This window comes from Equus caballus, chromosome 1 (genome assembly GCF_041296265.1).
Source record: "Equus caballus isolate H_3958 breed thoroughbred chromosome 1, TB-T2T, whole genome shotgun sequence".
Classification (NCBI taxonomy): domain Eukaryota; kingdom Metazoa; phylum Chordata; class Mammalia; order Perissodactyla; family Equidae; genus Equus; species Equus caballus.
Genome location: NC_091684.1, coordinates 151,510,598 through 151,518,991, shown reverse-complemented (window position 1 = coordinate 151,518,991; position 8,394 = coordinate 151,510,598). Strand labels below are relative to the sequence as shown.

The following is an 8,394-nucleotide window of genomic DNA, read 5'->3' as shown; positions in this document are numbered from 1 at the left end:
ACTCAAAGAACCTGAGAGATCCTACGTCAAATTATGGTCTGAGCTATGCCTCCACAACGCCTTCCTCCTAAAACGCTAGAGAGAAAAACAGTGCTGGAAGAAAAGGCCATCAACAGACCAGAAAGCAAGGGAATTCCTGGCAGATAGAAAACAGCTATCACTACCACTCGCAAACCTATACAACTAACCAAGGAAAAGAAAGTGAGATACAGATGTTAAGAAAGAAATATTAATTAGAACTAATGAGAGTTCAAAATAGCCAGATTTAAAAGGTATGTTAAATTTCTTTTGATGGCAGCCATAACCAAATAAATGTAACAGGGAAAAATTGATTCTCTGACTCAGGCATGAATTGAGTTTCACTTGTGACAAAAATCAGTTTAAGCAGAAAAGGAAATTTATTGAGCCCCAAGTAGCTTTATTTACAGCCAAATTGTGAGACTTCAGCGATATGACTAGAACTGTTTCTCCACACTCCATCCCACCCGGAATCTCTGACCTCCATCCTTCTGTGAGGTCTTTTCCTCCAGGCAGCTCTCCCCACGCGGTGGAGACACCCCAGCGAAGAAAGATTCTCACCTGATAGTGTCCATTAAAATCCTGGAATTTGAGTCATGTTAACTCCACTTAGGAATGGGCTCTGTTAGGCCAGGACTGGGTCATATTCCCGATCTTGGGGTGGGGTAAAGTGGGGAGGAGTCGACCCCCCGAATCACATGGTCTAAAGACAAACAAGAGTTCGTTGCCAACAAGAAAACTGAGGTGTCAGGGGAAATGGCTTCTGAGAAGGCAAACCTTCCTCTCCAGATTCCATTCCCAATAGGAACAGAATTGAACATGCTAGAATAACGATGACAAGAACACAGGACCTATATGAAGAAAACCATGAGAGATGTAAATAAGTGGAATAGGAGTTCATGTTCTTAGGAGGGAAGAGGCAATATTGTAAAGATACTACTTATTTCCAAGTCGATCTATAATCCCATCCCATTCTAATCAAAATCCTAAAGCAATGTCTTACTGGATTCTTTATGAACTGGTTTTTATAATTCACCTTAAACAATTGACAAAAAATAGCCAAGGATTTTTTTTTTTTAAAAAAGAACAATAGTGGGGGAGGAGATTAGACTTATACCACAGATATTCAAATAGACCACAAACATGCAGTAACTGAAGCAGAGTGCTATTCACAGAGGAAAAGATAAGTCAACAAAGTAGAGAATACGTTCACATCAGTAGGGAATAAAATGGACCATATAAACAACACTGAAATATCTATCTCAACTCTTCTTTTAGAAGAAGTGAGTCTTACTTCATACTACACTGAAAGAATTCCAGAAGGAATCAGTGACTGAGGACATAGAATACTTTCTTTATAATCTTGGGACAAGAATGACCTTCCAAACGCCAAAAGCATAAAGGCAAAAATTTAGGATGATTTAACACTGGCAAGAGTGTGAAGAGCTGAGCATTCCCTACCCTGGTGTGAGTCTGGATTGGTAGAACCTGTTTTAAATAATAATTTGGTAGTAGCCAAATTTTAATACATATAAACTGTGACAATCTCTTTCTCCTACAGACATAATCACGCACGGCTATGCACAAAAAAATCCCATGTAACATGGTTTCCAAAGCCTATAAGAGGAAAAACACCCTAAAATGCACAGTGATGGAAGGTTAAGTCAGTTTATCCTGCCATAATGCAGCATCCACTGCGACAGTCAGAACAGCAAGGCATTCTGAAGAGGAAGGGCTCATAAGACGAGTCAAAAGATCTGGTCCCGTTGTTTTATAAACACAAGTCTAATAATGGCCAGGACGGTCTGGCGGGACACCAAACTCTGTTTTGAAAGCAAATATTTAATATTTTCATTGTGTCAGTACAATTTCAAACAAATGCCAAATGGAAGATCAAGCCCAGAAATTCAAAGAGGAAACAATCATCCAAAAAATAAGGAACATGTAGGCCGTCTTCCACTCCGGCCACACTATCCAAGGCCATGACGGTGCCAGGCAGCATTATCCAGATTACCACGTTTACCACATCATCAATTTGCAGACTGATCCAGACAGTATCAGTTGCCAGAGTCAGCACACTGACTGAAACCAACAAAGGCTGGACAACCAGTTCCTCCAAAACACTGGAAATACCATCCTTTCGGACATTAATGCCTGTAGTTTTTCTCTCTGGGCATGCCAGTTCCTTAGTTCTGTTACTGCAGAAACGGGACTCAGGCCAGCAGTTTCAGATAGCGTCGGTAGAATGACCTCCATAACACCTGCAAAGGCACGAACGCAGCAGGATCCCATCCACTCAATGTTCATGAATACTCAGTTAACCACAGGGCCAACTCTAGTTCTGGCACACCATGTCATGCAATAAGAGCTCTCCTCTTCACTAAACAGCGAATAACACATCACGCGTCGTGAATGGAGCGCTCAGCTTCTTCAATCACCAATTTTTTAGAACCACGAACAGCAACTGTAACTTTTTCCAGGGCGTGCACAGCCTGTAACCTTGAGTAGTTTGCCAGAACCATTTAAATGGACCCCCTCAGCTAACTCAGCCAAACCCAGCAGGTCAGGAGTGAATTGGTCAAAATGAGCAACTGGGTTGGTTCCAACTGTCTTACAAACAACTTCAACGTCTTCATTTTCCGTATCCTTAACCATCATCTTCATTTTGTTAATGAGATGTCATGAAAGATCACTAAGAGCCTCTCTTAAGAATAGACTTCTATATGAGAAGCATACTATATCCTGTTTTTAAAATTTGGTTCACTAAATATAGAATGCAGGCTCTCTCCTCTCGAAGCGCTCAGTCCATCCGGGCATATCAGAAATTACTGTTTGATTATCCATATCTGTTCTGGGAGCAGATAAGCTAAACTGAATAAGCCCAATCTTAGTCTTTTCAACTCTGGTTTTGTCAGAATTAGCCACCAATTTTGGGTGAGAACAAGCCCTTCCACCAACTTCCAGCCATCAATTGTCCCACCAAGTTATTATCTTTTTAATAACAATTTCTTTAAACTAAAAAACACACAAAAACAGCTCACCCATTTCTCCCAGCCCCCAACCTCCGCCTCTGGCAACTACCAATCTGTTCTCTGTATCTATGAGCTTGTTTTATTATTTTTTAGCTTCCACCTATAAAAGAGATCAGAAGGTAACTGTGTGTCTCTGTCTGACTTATTTCACTTAGCAGAACACCCTTGAGGGCATTGCCAAGTTTCTTAACTATTTTAATATCTCTAAGATCTACACCAGTAGCTGTGGCTGGGTGACTGTCCTCACTGCATTGACACTCACTGGAGAAAGCAGACTTGAATACTAAGACAACCCTTGCGTTCAGTGAAGTGGTTGCACTATTTAACAAAGTTTCTCTGTCACTCAGTTCCACAGGTCAAGACATGTCAAGATTTCAATACCCTTTTCCAAATCCTTCCGGAATGACTTGGAAACGGTGATTGGACAAATCTGTTTCTGAAAGAGCTTGGTACAGGAATCTAAGAGAGCCAGCAGTGAAGAGCACCGATGTGGTGCCACCTCCCGCTTCTTTATCTTGAGCCTTAGTTCCCCCAGCATTCTGGCCGCTGGATGTAACACCTGTGTTTGTTTCAGATGCTAGCACCATCATTTGGGAACGGCCACATCACCTTTTCCAACTTGAATCATTTTATCCATTCCTTTTGGTCCAAGGCTTGTTCTAATAGCATCAGCAACGGCTTTGGCTGTGGACATATTGCTGAAGCAGATCTGGGCTGGCTTGTCATGGTCTTCATAGGTGCTTTTCGCATGACAGCTGGCAGCCCTAGCAAGCCCCACTCCAAAATACCACTTCTCAGGCATGGCAAGCTTGACTGGGTCTGTGCAGGCTCAGAAAGGACAGATGGATGCAGATTCCAGCTGGCCACAGGATAATAATGTGTGCTGTTAATCACTGAAGGGGATCAAAACATGTCACCCCAAAATATGCCACTTTGGCATATTGATTATTTTGAGCTGAAGGTAACTGAGTAACTGAGAAATAGCACATACAGCAAGGGGCTCTGTACCCCGCCCCCGCCCCTAAAAGCAGGGCATAGATTTCTTGTGAGAATGGTGCTCTATTGTACCCAGAAGGGGAGAGAACACTCTCATCACTGGAGACAGGAGTCAATACCAAGATGAGTCTGTACAAACTTTACTAGAATAACCCTGATCTTCCCATGTGTTTCCCACATATATTTCCTAATCACTTTCCCACAATATACCACCCCTGGAAGGCCAAACCCCTTTCCTGTCTGGTCACTTCTCCACAATTTATCACCCTTTGTTAAAATGGTATATAAGCCTTGAATCTAACCACTTCTTTGGAGTTTTCACTTCTTTTCTATGAAGTCCCCTATAAAAACATTAACATTAAATAAAATTTGTATGTTTTTCTCCTGTTAATCTATTGTCTGCTAAATTTACAGGGCTCAGGCATAGAACCTAAGACGGCAGAAGAAATATTCTTCCTCTCCATCACCTTGCAGGTAGATGGGCTGACTGCAGAATGGGAGGAGGGAGAGAGGGCCTTTTTATGAGCTTGTGCATCGACTAAATGGTTAAAATAAAGAATTGTACGTCTTGTATTTAAAGAGACAATAAAAAAGGAAATTGTCATCAATTCAAGTTACTCCTAAGAATAAGGGCTGATTGAATCCCAAGGAAAACCAACTAAGTTTCTTTTTTAAAAAAGATGCATATATTTATTAAAACTCTGAAGATATTTAATGATTTATTGAAGGCAGAAAAATAAATTCTTAATATATTAACTCTAGAAACCTAGAAGTCCCAGGAATTAGATTTCAACAGATTTAGAAAGAATACCTTACAAAAGGTTTGAATTCTACATTCTTTGTTAAACTGGAACCTGGAGCACTTTTGGGATCATTTCGCCCTGACCCATTGCCTTGATAAATTAGTCAGCAGTAGCATGTGAATTCCTGGAGAGACAGAGACTCACATCCACTCTCATCCAAATGTAGCAAATAGCACCATATTCCTATTTAATGGAATGCAGTTTCTTCTGTAATTCTTCGGAGCAATAAGCCTTCAGCCTTCCCACTTCCCCCACTCAAAGGGGAGCCGTTTGCGCCTTGGTCTTAACACCTCTGGGCACTGGTCAGCAGTTACAACCCTAGCTGAGTCATCACTTCGGGACTCCTTAAGTGAAGGCGGGTAAAGACGTCTGAGAAGGTGGGTTATGCTGTTCTGTTCTTTCACATCTCAAATTCACTCGGTTGGTCACAGTTAGGCAGGCAGAAATGGGTTAAAAACTTTAGAACTCATGATAATTTTGTCCAGAGGTAGATTAAGACTGATGCTGAAAAGCATGACAGAAGAAACCGGACCAGCAGTATCCTCTGAGAAGCTGGCAGTGTGAGTGAGAAGTCACAAAAGCCATCCTACAAGGGGGAGGGAGAAGAGAAGAATTGGATTGCTTCACAATGCTCAAAACCTGAACTCGATAAGATACACAGGAGGTTCTAGACTAAACATAAGAGAACTTCTGGATTTAAAAAGTCAAAAAAATACTGAGCAATAGGCAACCTGTAATTAGGAAGATGTGATGAGTTAGGATTTGTAAGAAGTCGTCCAACACAGGGGACAGCAGGACATAGGGGACACTTTGTCACTTAGAGCAGGATTACTCATCCTTTGACTCACTTCTTTGAAAAGTCAAGAGGAAAGTAGGCTCCTATATCAGGTTCTTTCCTGAGCAAAGGACCCATGCCATTTAGGAAAGTGTTAAATCATTAGATTAAAAGTTATCACCTGAGACGATACAGCAGGCCGCTCCCTTCAGAAAAAGAGAGAGGGAGGGAATTAAAAGTCCAGACTGCGGCATTTAAACCGCACCTGGGAGAGGTCTGGGGGTGTCCTGTTTACTCAACTGGAGAATTCCGGCTTCTTGATGTTAAAAGATTATTCCTTACTCAATGTCGATCAGCCAAAAGATGAAAACAAAAACAATGCCCTTCTCCCCATCAATTTCCTTTATAAGTGCATAGGGTCCTTAGGAGCCAAATGCCTTGTTAAGACAATGGTGCAGGTGGGGTTCTTAAGTTCACAGGCCTTGATGGTTGAAGACCAACACACACACAGTATAAAGAAGGCAGGAGTTGATGCTAACACCTAAAACTGTTCATAAGGTCGAGGTTCTGATGCAGTGCCACCTCTCCTCCACAAATGGAGCCCAGTTCAACACCACAGGCCTAATGGGAAACTGCCGACAGGAGGCTAAATCTACTGCAGCATCTTCCCGAGTTCCTTGGATTCTTTTTTTTTTTTACATCACTGGTTTTAGTAGTTTGGCTGTATTTATTCTACAGCCTGCGTCACTGCAGTCCTTGCTTCAGCTCCAGTAAGGAAGAGAGGAAAGAAAAGGGGTCTAGCTCAGAACCTAAGAGGCAGGCTACCCTCTTACGGAAGGGCGGCGGGCTTTCCTTGAAAGAGCTGGGTTTAGGAGCTGCAGGCCCAGGGTGTGCCGCTCTGGCCTAAACAACAGATCAACGACCTACAGCTGAAAGCCAGGGCGCTTGTCCATCTCCCAACTGAGGTCTCGGCGCATTGGATTCGAAGTTAAGGAACTCTGAGTCAGAATGAACACAGGGTGCCGGCGCACGCCCTCCAACACCTCTGGCCTCGGCCGTTTCTGAGAGGTGTCTGGGCTGGACAAGGGGATGCCTTTTCACTCTGCTGGTTTAGGCTGGTGCTCTCCGGCCTGCAGACCTGTGGCGGGGGGGCCATGAGTCTGAGTCTCTCCAAAGGTGCCTTTAACAGGCAGAGGAGAAAGAATCCATCTGACCTGGGACACGCCATTACTACCTATACCAGTACGGGCATCTCTGTAGCCTAAATCATCCAGACCTAACGTGGGCGCATCCTAAAACCCCGAGGGCGGGCAAGGAAAGGGCAAGGCCACGGAGAGCAAACCCAACTCGTGCGCGGCTGCTTCAGACTGGGTTAAGAAGAGAGCAAGGCCGGTATCTGCCAGTCGGCCTGCGCCAAGAGAGGAGACAGCCGGACTTCATACCCAACGTCCCACGGGGCCAGCGCCGCAGGGACCCGGCTCCCCGCGCCACCCAGCCATAGTGAGCCTCCAGCCAGGCGCGGTGCCGCCCCTTGAGCCATGCGCACAGGAAGTCCACCAGGCGCGCAGCCAGTCCCGGTCCACGCCGGCCTTCCACTCCCTCAGCTCCAGCTTGTAGCCCCGCTTCGGCTTTCGGTAGGTTCCCCGCGGGGCTCTCTCCAGCAGCGTCCCCGCCAGGGTCACGAGCGCCGCCACGCGGCCCCAGCTGGGGACGTGGCGGTCTCCGAAGATCGCCTGCGCCATCCGTGCCGCCAGCCCGACGTGGTCCCCGCGGAAGCCGCGGTAGCGGGAAAGAACACGCTGGTTGCGGGGCTGTATCTGGGCGGCCACGCAGCGCAGCACGGCCACCTCGGGCGTGGCCGGCTCCCGGGCGCGGCGCTGCAGGTAGTCGATCAGCAGTAGCGCCGTGCGCTCCCTCAGCGCCTCCGCCACGGCTGGACCTCTGCCCGCTCGACCCCCGCCTGCTTTCTAGGTCCTGCCCAGTCCGTTGTTGTTTTAGGTCTGGAGAGGAGCCTTTGACGGATTCCCACCTGCACTTGGTCCAGACTGGGAGGCGAGGCCCAGCGGCGTGCATGTGTTCATGTAGCTATCAGGGGCAGAGACTCTTTCGGGGTTATTAGCCAGCTCTCCACTGGTGGCTCCCTTGCGAGGATTATCAGCATCTCCGATTGGACTGAAGCATCCAGGTGTGTGTTGGAGATAGCTTTCTTTGGGCCTGGCCTATGTGGCAGGAAACAGGCTAAGTTTCGTTTAGGCTGCTAGAGTGCCAATATTGGCTTCATTCACTCATATTTATTCAGAGCCTATGATAGGTGCTAGGCCTCCCCCTCTTAGCACTGGAGATGTAATGGAGAATAAGACATATAGTCCCTGCTCTCAAGGACTCTACAGTCTAATACTGGGACAAAGAAACAGACCATCATGGTAGAGTTTATCACTATATTAGGAGAAGTTGAGGGAGTTTCAGCTTTATGATAGCGGTTGCTTCCTAGGGCTGCCATTCTTACATCGCTTAGAGTTCTCTTTTTCCTGGCCAGTCCCTCAATACTCCAATCTCCTGTTACAGTTAATACGTCTTATAGTAATCTTTCGCTGTTTATGTTACACTATGGCTTCTTTCTCCTGATTGAACCCAGAATGATACATAATTAGTACCAGTAGCGGAATTCCTTGGGGTTCAGTGGTCTGGAGCATGTTGAAATATCCTGCCCCGGGTGAAAGATGAGTTGCTTTATCTTGTATCACCTCCAAGAAAAAAGAGGCACAACGCT

At 45.5% G+C, this 8,394-nt stretch overlaps 1 pseudogene; it reads right to left on the bottom strand.

Annotated features, from left to right (window-relative positions):
* Positions 1–1,888: 1,888 nt before the first annotated feature.
* Positions 1,889–3,852, bottom strand: LOC100069629 (T-complex protein 1 subunit delta pseudogene; annotated as a pseudogene).
* Between the last annotated feature and the right edge of the window lie 4,542 nt (positions 3,853–8,394).